Genomic DNA, 15,591 nt, shown 5'->3' with positions numbered 1-15,591 from the left:
TGCAGCTCAGAGAGTTCCCTCTCCATTTGAGTTTTGAAAGGCTCACATCCCCCTGTCTGATCTGACTTGTTTTTTCCTCTTTTGATAAGTATTATTTATACTGGACCATTTCCACCTTGCTGAATAGACCTTGTCAGCTCTGGCCCTCCCTTTTCACTGGCACCCCACTCTTTAAATGCCCCTCTGAAACCACCCCCCGACTCATGCATCTGACGAAGCCGGTCTTTGCCCATGAACGCTTATGGTCCAAAATATCTGTTAGTCTATAAGGTGCCACAAGACTTCTTCTTGTTCTCGAAGCTACAGACTAACACGGCCACCTCTCTGATACTCATTGCTATGAAACCTGAGTGAGTTACTCATTTTGGCTTTGCTGTCTATGTTGCTATTTGTTTGGGTGGGCAGGGCTGGGAAGAAAATTTCTATTGGTGTTCTGCATAAAAGCCATGAATGTTTGGTGTACCGTGCTCTAGAAAAGTTTAAGAACCACTTCTGTAAAAGGTCAGTTGCGCCGGCGTCGGAGGCTGTGGGCACGCTTGCCCTGCAGTGCGGGGTGGTGTCCTTTGGAACAGCTGTGTCTTGTACAAGCCAGCGGAACTAACCCACAATAAAAACAGTGAGAAGCCCCGTGGCACCTTACAGACCAAAAGATTTATTGGAGCATACGCTTCCATGGGCAAAGGCCCACTTCATCAGATGCACTGCGTCGAAGCAGGTCTTTGTTCATGAAAGCTGATGCTCCAAAAAGTCTTAGTTTATACGGTGCCATGGGCCTTCTCGCTGTTTTTGCAGCTACACACTAACACGGCTCCCCTCCAATACTTATAACCCCCAAGAAGTCTCCCGTGGACATGTCCTGGGTAGGGTCTTTTAGGTTGGTTTGACTCCATTGGTTTCAGTTAACCCCTGGTTCTACGCCGTCGCTAGCATGGAGGGAAGCTCACAGCAGGCCACCCTGCCTTGCTTTGGCATGGGCATTTTGCATTGGCAAGCCTTCCTTTGTGGGCTGGCCTGGCTGCTTGCTGAACAGCCCTGGGGAACATCCAATGGGCCAGTCCCAGGCCGGTATGAGCCCTAAGCACCCATTTCATTTCCGGGCAATCCTTGCTGTCCAGCCTCTGCAAAGATCCTCAGCCAAGCTAAGGGTGTCTGATGTGGGGCCTTCGAGGGGGTGGGTGGTAGCGGGAGTCAGGGGAAAGCAATGGGGATTCCCGGCATATGAGTTACTTTTCAGTGCTGGAGGCAACACTCCAGGAATGGTGCAGCCCTCATGGCTGATAGTGAGTGTGTGGTGGAAACACCCTGTGCCCCCTGGCACCCTACAGCCCTTGGGGGGACGGGGGCAGTGTTCTGGACTCGGTGGGAATCAGGAGCTCTCCTGGTCTGAAGTGAGTTACTGCTGTGCGGGCGGAACCTGCCACCCCAGGCAACGAGTCAGGAGTGCCCAGCAGGCGCTGAAATGCAGCTGGGTTCCTGGGGCAGCTGAACAATGCGCCATTTCCGCCCAGTGCAGCTGAAGGAGCCTGGCCCTGGTCTCCCAGTGCAGCTGATAAGTGAAGTGCTCATTACATCAGAGCCACAAATGTGGGGTAATTTGCATTTCACAAAAGGAAATTCCCACCCTACAAGTCAACTTCCTGCTCAGTCGGCGCCAGATCTCACAGCCCTTTGCAGAGGGTGTCTCGCTCCAAGCCCTGGGAACCTGCTCCCACTGCCGACACGGCCAGACCTCAGCAGCCAAACACTCACTCCTGGCCAGCAGAATCGGTTGTGTCTGTGCAGGGCTGGGAGGCGGCACCCAGGCCAATCTCAGCATTTCCAGCCCAGCGTAGGGGAGGCCTGTTCCACACCGGGCTGGACCATGCCATGGTGAAAATACCCAGGGCCCTGTGCACTAGTGCACCCACTGCCATGGCAGTCTTGGCTGTTGTGCACTGCTGGGAACCTCCCAGCCCAAGCTCCATGCAGCCTTGAGCTGACCCTGCAGTCTCCCATGCTGTGCTGGGGACGGGGGCTGCTGGTTGCCCCTGTCTCTCACCCCTCAGACCAGCCGCCTTGGAGCTCTTGCTCTCTTGCTTCCCCGCCTGAGCAGAAGGAGATTAGAGCAGCTGCAATCAACGCTTGGCCTTTCTGCTTCCCCTTCTGTCCCACCCCCCACCCCCACGGAAGCAGCACATCACAGCTGTGTTGCCTGCGGTACGCGTCAGCCAGTAAGTGCAATGGACACACACCACAGCTGACTGGGTGGTATCTCTGGTGTTACTGACTGCGGGTCTTGCTGCAATGCCTTAAGGCCCCGTCGGGGATGGTGGGGGGCCCCCCAGGCCAGATGCTGCAGAGAAGTAACCGAAAAGGGGCCCGGCTGCAAGGAGCTTGCAGCCAGTGTCTCTGCCCCTTTTTGCCTTTGGCTGCATTACTTCTTCTTGTCCTGCCTGTCAGCACACAGAGCCCTAAGCTGGGGTGGGCTTCAGCCGGCCAGGTGCTCTTGGGAGAGGCGTCCGTGTTTCAGCTCTCCTGCTTGCTCCTTTCCCGCCAGCAGCCCGAGGGGTTGGTGTGGAGCATGGACCAGCCGGTTCCCTTTTCTAACCTTGTGCTGCATCTACAGAGCCCTTGTGCGAGAGTGACAGGAAGTCCCCACAGCAGCCCCAGCACCTCCAGCCCACAGCTCAGACCAGCAAAAAGGAAGTCCTGGCTGTCGATTTGGTCCTTTCGGTGCCACTGGGCTAAAAGCCCCTGTCTTGCCTCTGCCAATGCACTTGAGACCAGTTCTATTACCAATGTTGAGCAGGAAGAGATGTCTGGGTTAGGCCAAGACGAGGTGACGATCTGGAGAGTGAGCTAGCACCAGCACTAGACGCCAAAGATGATGTGATGGAGATGTTCTGCGCCCAGTGGGACATTTGAAAGACATTCCCAATGAAGACACGATTATTCTCTTGGCAGATTTCAGTGCCAGGGTCGGAAGAGACGTGGCCCCTGGGGGACTACTGTTAGGAAAGGAGGAGTTGGCAACAGCAGCTGCAATGGAGTGCTTCTCCTTACGAAATGTGAGGAACATGAGCTTGTCATCACAAACACAGAAGAACAAATTTAAGACCTTGTGGCAACATCTGCGATTGAAGCACCAGGACCTCATAGACGGTCATCGTCTGTGCTCGGCACAATGTCCTTCTTACAGGTGCAGTGACTGGTGCTGGATTGACCACGGCCTTATTCAATCCACAATGGCCATTAGGACTGTCACCAAATGGAGAACTCAGAGGAAACTGACCCGATGAAAGATCAATGTACAAGACTTGAGGAACCCCATCAGACAAAGTGACTTCCAGATGGCGCTTCAAAGGAAGCTGCTGACAGTACACCCTGAAGATGTGAAAAAACACTGGTGTCAACTGAAAAAAATGCCATAATTGGAGCTTGTGGAGAAACCATTGGCTACCAGTCCAGGAAGCATCAGGACTGGTTTGATGAGAATGATTTTGAAATTGAATGTCTGAGGCAGAAAGAAAAGCCTCCAGGGCCTGGCAAAGCAACATCAGCTGCACAAGGAAGAGAGAAGCGTGTGCCAAAGCCAAGGCAGAAGTCCAACGTAAAACAAGGACTGTGAAAAACCAGTGGTGGACTGAGAAGGTGTGAGAACTCCAGCATCTCACAGGCATCAATGATAAAAGAAGTTTCTTCAATGCTACTGAAGCAGTTTATGGACCAAGAAGCCCTGGAATCAATCCTCTGAGATCAAAGGATGGACCCCAGCACTTGAAAGACAATGAAGCCATTGCTTCTCGCTGGAGAGATCACTTTTATGAGCTCTTGAACCACCCCTCCACCATGATCATAGAGTCCTGTTGTAGAATCCCTCAGCAACCGCCCAGGGGCAATCTTGCTACACTGCCTAACTGGAGTGAAGTGCAAGCGGCCATGAAAGCAATAAAGCGCAATGAGGCAACCGGACTAGATGGAATCCCCACCGAAGTCTTCAAAGGAAGCAGGCCAGAGCTCCACAAACAGCTCCACCTCCTGACTCTCAAGATCTGGAAGAGGGACCAAGTGCTGTGAGTGTTCAGAGATACACTGATCGTCAGTTCCTTCAAGAAGGGCAAAAAGTTGGACTGTGAAAATTAACGCAGCATCTCCCTCCTGGCTACAGCAGGGAAAATCTTGGCTTGCAAAATGATTCCTACTGCTCTCAGAAGAAATTCTCTCAGAACCCCAGTGTGGCTTCTGACCACTCCGAGGAACAGCAGACATACTCTTCACTGTCTGGAAACTGCAAAAAAAATGTGAACACAACCAAGGCTTATACATGAGTTTCATCGATCTGACTAAAGCATTTGACTCAGTCAATCGTAGCCCCCTGTGGTCTGTCCTCTCAAAGATCGGTTGCCCCAAAAAATTCATTAGTATCCTGAGGTTGCTTCGTGACAACATGACTGCCACAGTGTTGAGCAACAACAGATGCCAAAGCAACCCCTTTCAGGTCAAAACAAGAGTCGTCTTTGTCCCATCATGGTGATGAAGATGCAGAACAGTGATCCTTCACCTCACTCACGGCAAGCTTCCAGATGGCGTGAAGAGTGTCTGTCTATAGAATGAACAGGAAACTTTTCAATCTCAGGAGACTGAAGGTTGAAAGCAAGATCTCCATGACCTCGATCATGAAGCTCCAGTATGCGGGTGGCAACAGGGCTACTGTGCTTTCCCCCATAGCCCTTCAGACCACCTTATGTGCCTTTGCCAAAGCATATGAGAATCTTGGCCTCACAGTGAACATCAAAAAGCCCAAAGTGCTCCACCAACCCTTGCCGCTGGGACAATTTAATGTACTCTTTGCTGAAGTCAATGAAAAACTGATGGAAAATGTGGAGTATTTCCCGTACCTTGGAAGTCATCTTTCTGCTAAAGTCAACATTGACATGAAAATCCAGCATCGACTGAGCCCTGCAAGCTCTCCTTTTGCCTGCCTGAGGCAAAGGGTCTTCAAGAACCAGGACATCTATCCCAAGACAAAGCTCCTTGCCTACTGTTGAGTGGTTGTTCCAACGCTACTCTATGCTTGTGAAACCTGGACAATATACAAGCGTCATCTGTAGGACCTTGAACTGTATCATCAACACTGCCCCAGGAGAATCCTAAATCTTTGGGAGCATAGGAGCATGAACACTAGCATCCTGGAAGAGTCGAACATGACCGGCATTGAAGCCATTACTGTTCATCAACAACTACGTTGGACTGGTCATGGTTCCAGATGTTGGATCAGCGCTTCCTAAAACAGATGGTTTTCTGAGTTGGAGGAAGGACAGAGGAGCGCTGGGGGCCAGAGGAAGCAATTGAAGGACATGCTGAGGGCAGGTATGAAAATGTGTGGCATTGGTGTTGCTACCAGGGAGAACCTTGCCCAGGAATGTCCCAGTGGAGAGCAGTAATTCATGAGGAGGTGGTGCAGCTTGAGAGATCCTGCCACTGTGCAGATGAGGAGAGATGGAGAAGAAGAAAAGAGCAGCAAAAACTGCACCCCTCCCCCTCACCTATCTACAAACACCGCCCCCCCCCCCACACACACCTTCTAACAGCTACCAGCATCTGCCCATTCTGTGATTAGACTTGCAGCTCCAGGATTGGGCTGATGAGCTATCAACGGACTGACAAATAGGAGGGCAACAGGAAGTTGTTCTACCAATTACTGAGTGATTGCCAAGAGTCTAAAAACTCCCCTGGCTGCAGTTAACTGGCCTCTTTTCCAGCTCGGCAAACACTGTAAGGCTGAAAAGTCATGAAATGTGAGTTGACCGTGGTCGCTCTTGGGTTGATTTCCCCACACAGGAGAGAGTTTCACAGCAAGGCAGGGAGAAAGCTAATGAAAACTACAACTCCGGAGCCCTTGCAGCAGACTGGGTGAGAGGGGCCCTCACACAGAACCTAGGCTGCCTAGCAGCTAGAGGATCAGGTTGGTTCAATGACAGGGTGAAGAAAGGATTTGTAAATACACCAGAGTCTTCAGCACTGGCGGAGGTTGCTGAGGCCATGAGGGCCACCCATTCCCTGAACAGCATTGTATTAGTTTTCAGTGGGCCAGATCAGTGACACAAGCACAGGTGTCCAAATAATTGTGCATCTAGGAAAGAGGTGCCCAGAGTCTCTGCTGTGGGCAAATATGGACCCTGGAGCTCTGAAGGGCAACCCAGCCTCCCAGCTATAGCTTTTCCGAGGATTGAGCCGGCAGCTTTGTGCTCCTGTGGAGTGCTAACAGCCGGAGTTGGTGCCACCTGCAAGGCACAGAATGGAGCATACAAGTGTCTGGCCTCTAATTATTTATTTAAAACAACCCAAATATGCAAATGTCTATGCAAATGAGGTGCTGTTCTCAGGATGTCTGGGAAGCTTCCGGTAAGACCATCAGGGTCGAGACTTCAAGCAAATCCACCCAGTGTAAAATGAGCGTGTGTCCCTCTCTGCTGTCCATCCTGGAGGTTGTGCTCTCCACAGCTGGTCTGCAAATTGTATTGCACTAGAATTGCTCCACTCTCCTGGCCAGCAATACACAGAGCTCAACGTCTCTGGAGCCAAACAAGCAGTCAACAGTAGCCAAAGGAGCCCAGAGAGTTGTGTTCAGTGTATTTACTATTTATAGGCATATATTAGTCTCATGGCAAATTGACTGACCAAGAAGTATTTTATCAACTCCCGTTGATTAATAACATAGTCAAAGCACCTGACTGAGCAATAACTTACATTTGTTAACAATTAACGAGTGTTTTAAGCTCTGGGGCTGCAAAGAGCTGCAGCAGACGCAGGCTCCAGCCTGAGTATGTCTGCACGAGACCATGCGGCCATTCTGGTCAAAGGTTTCTGATTCTGGTTTTACTGCTAAAATACCATCTTCCCTTTGCCTGACTCCTCAGCTGCGCTGCCGCAGCAAAGAAACCCCTAGCCTGTTGGCAGCTGCGCCTGTTTCCAGTTGTTTGCATAGGAAGCCAGGCATGGGCTGGCTGCCTAAAGCCAGCACATCCAAATAGCCTTCGGTGCAAGAACTCAAGCAATGGGGGCAAGGGGCTCAGTCATTCCACTGGCTGGGAAACAGGGGGACCAGCATGCCTGCCTGTGCCAAAGAGAACCAAACTCAAGCGAGGCCCTAGCAACAGGGACAGGGGAGTGACCCTGTATGACCTGGTGTTTCCTGCTTTGCTGAACTCAAATACCCACTTCCAGCTGCAACCTGTCCTCTCACTTCCTACTAGGCTTCTGCATCCAGCTGGCCTGAGCTAGCCACCTGCCTTGTCCTGCTGCCGTCAGGCTTTGCTCAAGGTAGCACAGAATGCAGGTCCATTCGCCATCAAATTTACCAGTGGAAAAATCACATCTGCAAGGTCACCAGGAGCAATCACCTCCCTCGTCAACAGGGTCCTGACCCTTCCCTGCAGACCCCAGCCGGTTGCTACTCAGCAGTCTGAAGGGAAGAGTGAGGAACTCAAAGAGAGAGGCCCCAGCTGAGAACTTGATGCCTGTTGTTCTGCGGAGGGGACTGAGGCGGAGAAGGCTGGCAAGGGACAAACACATCTAACATGGGGAGGAAGGAGGTGCTGAGAGCTCATTAATGGGGTGATCCCAGCTGGCGGTAATGGAGCAGCTCCAGTACTGCTAAGGGAAATGTTCGTTAGCCGTCTCCAAGCAGACAATGGGGCGGAAAGAGGAGTCACCTGGGCGGGAAGCCCCAGCCAAACTTCCGAACTTTCTCCCGCCCGTGTCAGGATGCACAAATGCTGCCTTGAATCACTCACCCCAGCTCAGCGCTTTACCCCCATGCTGGGGTGGCTTGTCCAGGAGTCCCTGCCCGGCTTGTCACTAACTAGCCCAACTGCGGAGCAGGTGCCTGTGGAGATGGGTGAAGGGAGGCTCCAACTGCTGTGTGCCATGTAAACAGCAGACAGAATTAAAACCGCCAGGACTCAAGTCTCCAGCACCCAAGCACCTGCTGGGCTGCACAGGCCAATGCAGGTGTCATGGCTTGGAGCGCAGGGAGGGGAAGTTCAGGGTAGTTCCTCTTTTCTCCTCCCCAGGGACTGTGAGCTAGTTCACGTTTTAGACAAGTGCCCTCCCCTGCCCCCCTCCACCTCTGCGATCGCCCAGTGACAGGAAGGTGCCCTGGGCAGGGCGGTTAAGCACAAAGAAGCAGCCTATGAGCAGTTCCTGTGGCACCTCTCACCATTTCAGGACGTCCTCTGCAGGGCACTGGGCTTCTCTTGCTCCATTCACCCAGCCCCTGCGTGCCCTGCCCTGCCCTGCGTGGGAGCTGCGGGGCATTGCCAAGGGGCAAATTACCAGTGGCAAAGGAATAGCTCTCCGCCCTTTGTGAAAAAAGTGACTATTGCACCCTGAGAGCCAGGTCTGCTGGGGACTCTGCCAGCCTGCTGGGAGGCTGCTAAAACCCCAGAACATGCCCTGGCGCCTTCGCCTCGCCGCACCTCTGCAGGGAGCTTGACCACGAGACTACCGGATCCCCCAAGTGATACTTTGTTCCTGCTGGCGGAGGATCTCAGCGCACTTTCTAAGGTGGGTAACGTCATTCTGCCCATCTTCCTGAAGCCGTGGGGTGGGGTGAAATGACGGGACTGAAGCCACACTAACAGGAGAGAGGCCGGTGCCCTGTTCCCACCAGTACCCTATTCCCAGACCTAGCACAGCATAAACGCTGCAGCTGGCAAAGACCTGCTAGGTAAGGGAGTTTATCCACCTGTATCAGAGAGGTGGCCACATTAGTCTGGATCTTCGAGAAAACAAGAAATCCTGTGGCACCTGATAGACCAACAGATATTTTGGAGCATGAGCTTTCATGGGCAAAGAGCCGCTTCATAACCCTCCACTCATCCATAACTGAAGAAGCGGGTCTTTGCCCACAAAAGCTTATGCTCCAAAGTATCTACCCACCTGTATGTGCAGGATGCAGTACCCGCCAGAGAATACACAGGACAGCAAATTCATGCTGCCCTGGATTTGAGGACCAGCCCAGATTGGCTTTTAGTACTTGTTGATCTGTTTTGAGGTCCTTTCATAAAACATGGGTTCTTTAGACAAAGTGTGCTGGCTTTGAAAATGCAAATGTACTGTCAGCATCTCAGAGGCGTATCTCTGTTAGTCGGTAGCTCCACAAAACAAAAAAACAAAAACCCGGCAGTCCTGTGGCACCTTAAAGACTGGCGATTTTATTTATCAGCTTTCATAGGTAGAATCGGATGCAGTCGGTCTTACCCACAAAAGCTCATGACTTAATAAATAAAATGGTTCGTTTTCAAGGTGCCCCGGGCCTGCTTGCTTTTTGTGTAGACTTTCTGTCATGTCATACTACAGTGCGCCAGTTACTGAATGTATGTGCCATTTCCACTTCTGGACAGACTCACAGCTGCTCACTGCTGTGGCTTATCATCAGTAGTATAAATGGAAAGTCTTCTGCAGCTAAAAACCAAGCAACTCTGTAGCATCGTAGAAACTGACAAATTTATTAGGTCATGAGCTATTGTGGGTAAAGCCCACTGCCTCGGATGAATGGAGTAGAAACACGGCCATTCTGCGGCCCAAGGAGCAAGGATCTGCCCCGCTCTTGGAGCAGAAGCAACTGAGTTGGAGGTGCCAGTATGGTGCCAGCTGTGAAGTCCTGCTTGGCGACTGTGGGGATCCAATGTGTAGAGAGAGTTGAGACAGGAGCATGGACCCAGCTTCGGGCATGGAGAGAAATGGGTTGTCACTTACTGCCTCGTGTCCCTCTCCCTTTGGGGATCTTATTCCTAATCCTGTCTTCCTCTGCCCCTGTGTAAGACACTCCCTCGTCTCTGATAAACCAGGGCCTGGTCCCAGTCCTGCTGGGAGGCCTGGGAGCCAGCACTGGGGATTTATGCATTCCAGGATCCAAAGCAGCCCATTGCAACATGTCTAATGTGAAATAAATACCCGACTCCCATTCGTGCAGCTTGGTACCAGCTAGAAATACTTGGAGGAACCCGGCACTGAAAATGAAACACCTGTTAGACATGTTTGCGTAACGAAGTCTGGCACCGTCTGTGCACATACAGATGCTGATCACCAAAAGGGAGCGTGTGACGGTCTTCCCAGGCTCAGGAGGGTGGAATACAGCAACAGTGATGGGGGTGTTAGATCCCCCTCTAGGCCTGCTGATGAGGATGGGGAAAGCGGGTAATGGTACCCAGGCCTGGAGATTCAAAGGGGTCTGGACCTCATGACTGCTGCTACTGCAGCAGGGGCCAGAGCCTCAGGCTCTTTTGAGTTGCCACTACAGCACTGCTCTGAGGGAGGGAGGGAGGGAGTGGCGCACACCACCCGAGGCCCTGCCCCTTTTGGGGATACAGAGCTGCCCTCCCACACACACTGACACCTTGCCTCAGCCACCAGCCTGGCAGTCGACCTCACTGACCCACACAAATTAAGATGGTAAAGTCGAACACTCAGCTCTGAATTAAGGATGCCCGTGCAACCTTAATTTCCCACCCCCCACCCACCCGGGTGCACGCAGCACAATACAGCCTTTAGTTCTGTGATCATAGGCTCACAGGGCGGGAAGGGACCTCAGGAGGTCGAGTCCAGCCCCCTGCTTCAAGCAGGATCAACCCCAACCCTGTCCCCAGCAGGACCAACCCCCACTGAGTCATCCCAGCCAGGACCTTGTCAAGCCAGGACTTAAAAACCTCCAGGGATGGAGATTCCACCACCTCTCTCAGCAGCATGTGAGGGAGTTCTTTCCCCCCCAGGCCACTTGCCTCATTCCATGCCTGGCCCAGACGGGGCTCACTGCTTCTTTTCCCCTCCTCCCCTGAGTGCACTGAATGAGCAACAGCTCAGCTTTCTACGGTGCCATCCTTGCTCAGTGTGTGCCCCAACCCTTAGCTACTCAAGCCCCACTCGCAGGAGGGCACGAGCAGTTTCCTCTTAGGCCTGCGCAGGGCTGCTCCCCACTAGAGTATCCGAGTGCTTCACACAACCCTGTGAGAAGAAGGGCCGGTCTCACTGCCTTTTCCCAGAAGGAGCAATGAGGCCTGGACATAGTGAACATCGCCACTCATTTTGGATGCCCAAATTCTGAGGCCTCAGGCCTGATTTTGCGAGTATTTCACGTCCCATTATATGCCGCGGTCAGCTGTGAGTGCGCCACGCACGTGCAGCTGTGAGTGCTCCACGCGTGTGCATCTGTGAGTGCTCCACGCACGTGCAGCTCAGGTGCCAGGATCTGACTGGGGCACCCAGCAAATGAGGAACTTCCAATTAGTGACCCCCCAGGAAATGACTGATTGATGCAAGTGTCACAGTTTCAGAATTGTTCCATTCCCCTTCTGTGGTGCCTCTTATCTTGGGCAGGAACCCATGTCACCCTGTCCCTCCAGGCTGCACAGCTCCCTGCCTTCGTGGGGCTATCCCAGCAAGCCAGGTGGCCTGAAAAGACCCATGTGTACACTTTGCTTTTGCCCTGCAGGCTAAGACTGAAGTCACAGCTCTTACTGTACTGCACACCTCAACTATTAGAGCTTTCCAGCACCAATGAGTGGGACATTCACCTGCTTCTGCTCCATCATCACAGTTCCCTGCTACCTTAGCCACAGAAGGCTCTTCATTAGCAGTATAGGTGATATGACATGCACCTGAGCAGTTGTAGTTCTCTCCAAAAAAGGCAAGTAGCACAGGTATGCACTAGTCTTTGCACTGTCAGGTGAACGATGTGATAATAGATTTACACATTAAATTCAAGCCCCACAGCAAACTGCAGTTAAATCACCACCCAGCTCCTTCTCAGCAAGTACATTTATTCATGAGGTAAAAGTGTTGCAGAGAAAACTTATGAAAAAAATAAAAGAGCCTACCTGCATGCTGAAAATCCCACCAGAGATCACCTGTCACTTTTATGGGGTGTTAAGAAGTAAAATCCTTCTGACCCTTCCCCAAACCTGGGACTCCCCTTGGAGAGAATGTATTGTCCATTTGCAGGCTCAGAAAGTGCCCGTAAGCCAGGTTCATTCAGGCTATTTACCCTCAAGCAGTTTCTTTGTCTACTGGTGTGTGGAGAACCCAGTTTGCACGAGCATATACCAGTGTTCCCAGGAGTTGGTGCCCACTGTGTGTTGCAGGGGGAGGCGGTTACAACTGGGATGATTTGCCTTCGTCGCGCTCCACAGTGTTTAGTTCCTGAGATGCTGGGGGCCACCCGTCACCATGGTGTAGAACACAGTCATTCCTACTGGATCCCAAAGCTACCACAGGGCACAGCCACTGCCTTCTCCGGACAGCGGGTGCTTGACCCCATTCCCAACCCAGACCTGCCCCCCCGTTCCCCTCCCCCCAACTCCATCCCTTCCCCCAAGTCCTCACCCCTACCTGCGCCTTTCCTGCCTCCTCCCCGAGTGCACCGAGACGCTGCTCCTCCTGGGGCCTCCCAGTTGCTGCAAAGCAGCTGTTTCATGGCAGGTGGGAAAAGCTGGGAGGGAGGGGAAGTTGGTCAGTGGGGCTGCAGGGGGGTGAGAGGCACTGTGTGGGGGGAGGCAGAGTGGGAACTTGGCACTGAGCACCCACTAATTTTTCCCCACAGGTGCTCCAGTCCTGGGGCATCCAGAGAGTCAGCACCTTTGCAGCAGGACACTGTCCTTTCCGTCAGCCAGCATACAAATAGTGGGGCAGAGTAAGGGGTAAAGTCCAGCTCTCCAAAGCAGCTGCTGTACAGGTGATATGACACTGGCAGCTGTGATTCTCTCCAGCCCCCAAACTCCATCCTATTCTTCTGCCTTGACCATGAGCCTGTCCTTTCTCTCCCTTCGGTCCCTTGCCTCATTCTCTGCTCAGCCCTGAGTAAACCCTAAGGGAGCTCCATGTCGTGCACCCAGTGAAACAGGGGCTCTGTCAAAACCCAGCAAGTGCCCATGTAATTAAAGACTGTCCCATGGTGCAGATACACACAAGGGGCTGACGGTGGGTTGTACAGACACCTGGAGTCTGTCCTTTCCTTCCTTTGGCGTGCTCGGCTTTGCCACCTTGATACCGTTCTTTTCCCATCGATCTCCTCGCTTTCGAGCAGCAAAGCCCCCTCCCCCATAGCAAACACCAGCCAATCAAATTCCATCATCAGAACAGCAGCATGACTCATTGGGAGGGGTGGAACCTAGATCCACCCATTCAGACCTCTCTGCTCCTGGAGCTAATGGAGTAAGTGGCAGGGGGAGTGGGTTGCATCCTGCAGGTGGACCAGCATTAGAGGGGAATAGGCTATCTGCTTTCCCAGGGGGGTGCCTAGGGGGTTGCTGCCAGCCGAGGAACGGGCTCTAGAATGGTGGGCTCCATTCTGGGTTCTGGTGTGAGCTGTGCTCTACCGCCCGCAGATGCTTCTGGCCGTTCCTCCACACCTGACCCTTCGGCCTCCTCCTTCCACCAAGTTCTTCTTCACTCAGCGCGTAGTTAACCTGTGGAACTCCTTGCCAGAGGAGGCTGTGAAAGGTTAGGACTGTAACAGAATTTAAGAAAGAGCGAGATAAATTCATGGAGGTTAGACCCATAAGAGGCTATTAGCCAAGGGTAGGAATGGTGTCCCTGGCCTCTGGTTGTCAGAGGTTGGAGACAGATGGCAGGAGACAAATCACTTGATCATTGTCTTTGGTCCACCCTCCCCCCGGCCACCTGGCACTGGCCACTGTCAGCAGACAGGCTACTGGGCTCGATGGACCTTTGGTCTGACCCATTATGGCCGTTCTTATGTTCTTAAGTCCCTCTCCCAGGCCCGTCTCTTCCCCAGGGCTTAGGCTTCTCATCCAGGCTCATTGCCCAGTGACTCACCTGGCTCCACGGCCAATCCATCTCTCCTCTCCCAGCCCCATCTCCCAGGCCTCATCTCCCTCCCTGATCTCCTCAGCCAAGCTCGGTCTCTGCCCCACCCCTCCCTGGCTCTTGGCTGCAGCATCCCCATTCGGTGATACCTTCGGTGCCTTGAACGACACAGATCTGCCTCCCTGCTGCCCCAGCCCGCTGTGCGAGTTCCTGGTTGATTCGCCTTTGTTGCCATACACAGTGTGTAGTCCCAGAGGAGCTCTGGCAGGGCCCTCGCCTTGGTGTAGAACAGAATCATCCATAATCATTTGTTTAAAACAATGGATCCCAAAGATGGCGCAGGGCACAGGCAGTTCCCCCCGCCTCCAGCTCCTTCTCCCAGCTCAGTGTCTCTCCCCTCCCTGCTATCTGGATCTCAGTTCTCCACCAAATCCCAGGCCCCACTCCCCTGGTCCAAACAGCTACCCCTTCCCACTTGGGGCCCCATCTCAGATGCATTAGCCAACCCGCATGAGCCTTCCAACCAGCATTCCCTGTAAGCTGAGTGCTTGGGTGACCCCCGCCAGGAGCAATTTAGGTGCCGCCCAGCTGATTAGCAGCGTACCCACAGCTGCCAGAGCTGTTGGCAGTGCACATGCCTTGGTGCACACAGCAACATTCATTCTGCCCATGGATGGAAAAATTGGAGGGAACCCTGCTTCCAACCCACCCCTGGCTCAGAGTCCCACTCACCAGACTTCTTGCCCAGACAGTCTCTGTCTCCTTAGCCAACCAGTCCCAGTTTCTCTCCCACTTCCAGTTCCAGTCTCACTCTTCTCCTACCTCCTGTAGTCTGGCTTTTGTTCCCTCTGCATTCAGATCAGTTTCCTTCTCCATGCTGCCCAGCAGAGGTGGAAAAAGTACCCAACAAGTTATCTGAGTAAAAGTGCAGCTGCTTGGGGGGGAAATGTACTTAAGCACAAGTCACCAGTGTCCTGTTGGAAAAATGACTCGAGTAAAGTACTCACACGTGCACGCACACACATCACATCTTTATTGTACTCAAGTACCAGGAGTGAAAGCTGCTGCACTTTTACTCAAGTAACTTTCTGGGTATTTTCCCCACCTCTGCTGCCTGGGCATCCTCAGCAGGGTCCCTCATTGCACAGGAGAGACTAGCTGCCTATGCTCAGTTCTGGTGCCCAGTCCTGCCCTAGCATGGAGTGGAAAAGAGCAGCCATTGCAGGGAAAGACGAGCTTCCCCCCCACAGTCCTAGGATTTAGAGAACATATTCTCTGGGAGTGGTGCGTGCACAGTTGGGGCAGCCCTGGGAGCTGTGAGACCATGCAGCATGCTCAGTGAGGATGAACTCGTGCAGTATTTTGGTAGCTAAAACTGAAGAGAGCGTGCCAAAGCCCATGCAAACTGCAATTCTCCCAAGACTTTGACCAAATGCGGTTGCATTTTCCTGGGGCGGTAAAAGGAACATCCCAGCCACAAAATCCACCCCTGGCAAATTTCAGATCCCTGCTCAAATGCGTGGAGGCATGAGGGCCTTTAAAGAATAAACTCACCAGGATTTTTAAACATGCCTGTTCCACCTGATGAAGTGGGTCTGGCCCACAAAAATCTGATCACCAAATAAATCGTTTTGTTAGTCTTTCAAGTGCTACCTTTCTGCTGCTTTGTTGTGTTCCACCTGGCTAGCCTTGGTCTTGGACATGGCTGAAATCTTCAGACAGAAATTAAAAGAAAATCAGCCTGCAGCGGGCCACCAAGATGTAAAATTTCAGCCTGAGTAGTTA

This window comes from Carettochelys insculpta, chromosome 17 (genome assembly GCF_033958435.1).
Source record: "Carettochelys insculpta isolate YL-2023 chromosome 17, ASM3395843v1, whole genome shotgun sequence".
NCBI lineage: Eukaryota > Metazoa > Chordata > Testudines > Carettochelyidae > Carettochelys > Carettochelys insculpta.
The sequence above is the reverse complement of the archived record's forward strand: the minus strand, read 5'-3'. Positions refer to the sequence as shown.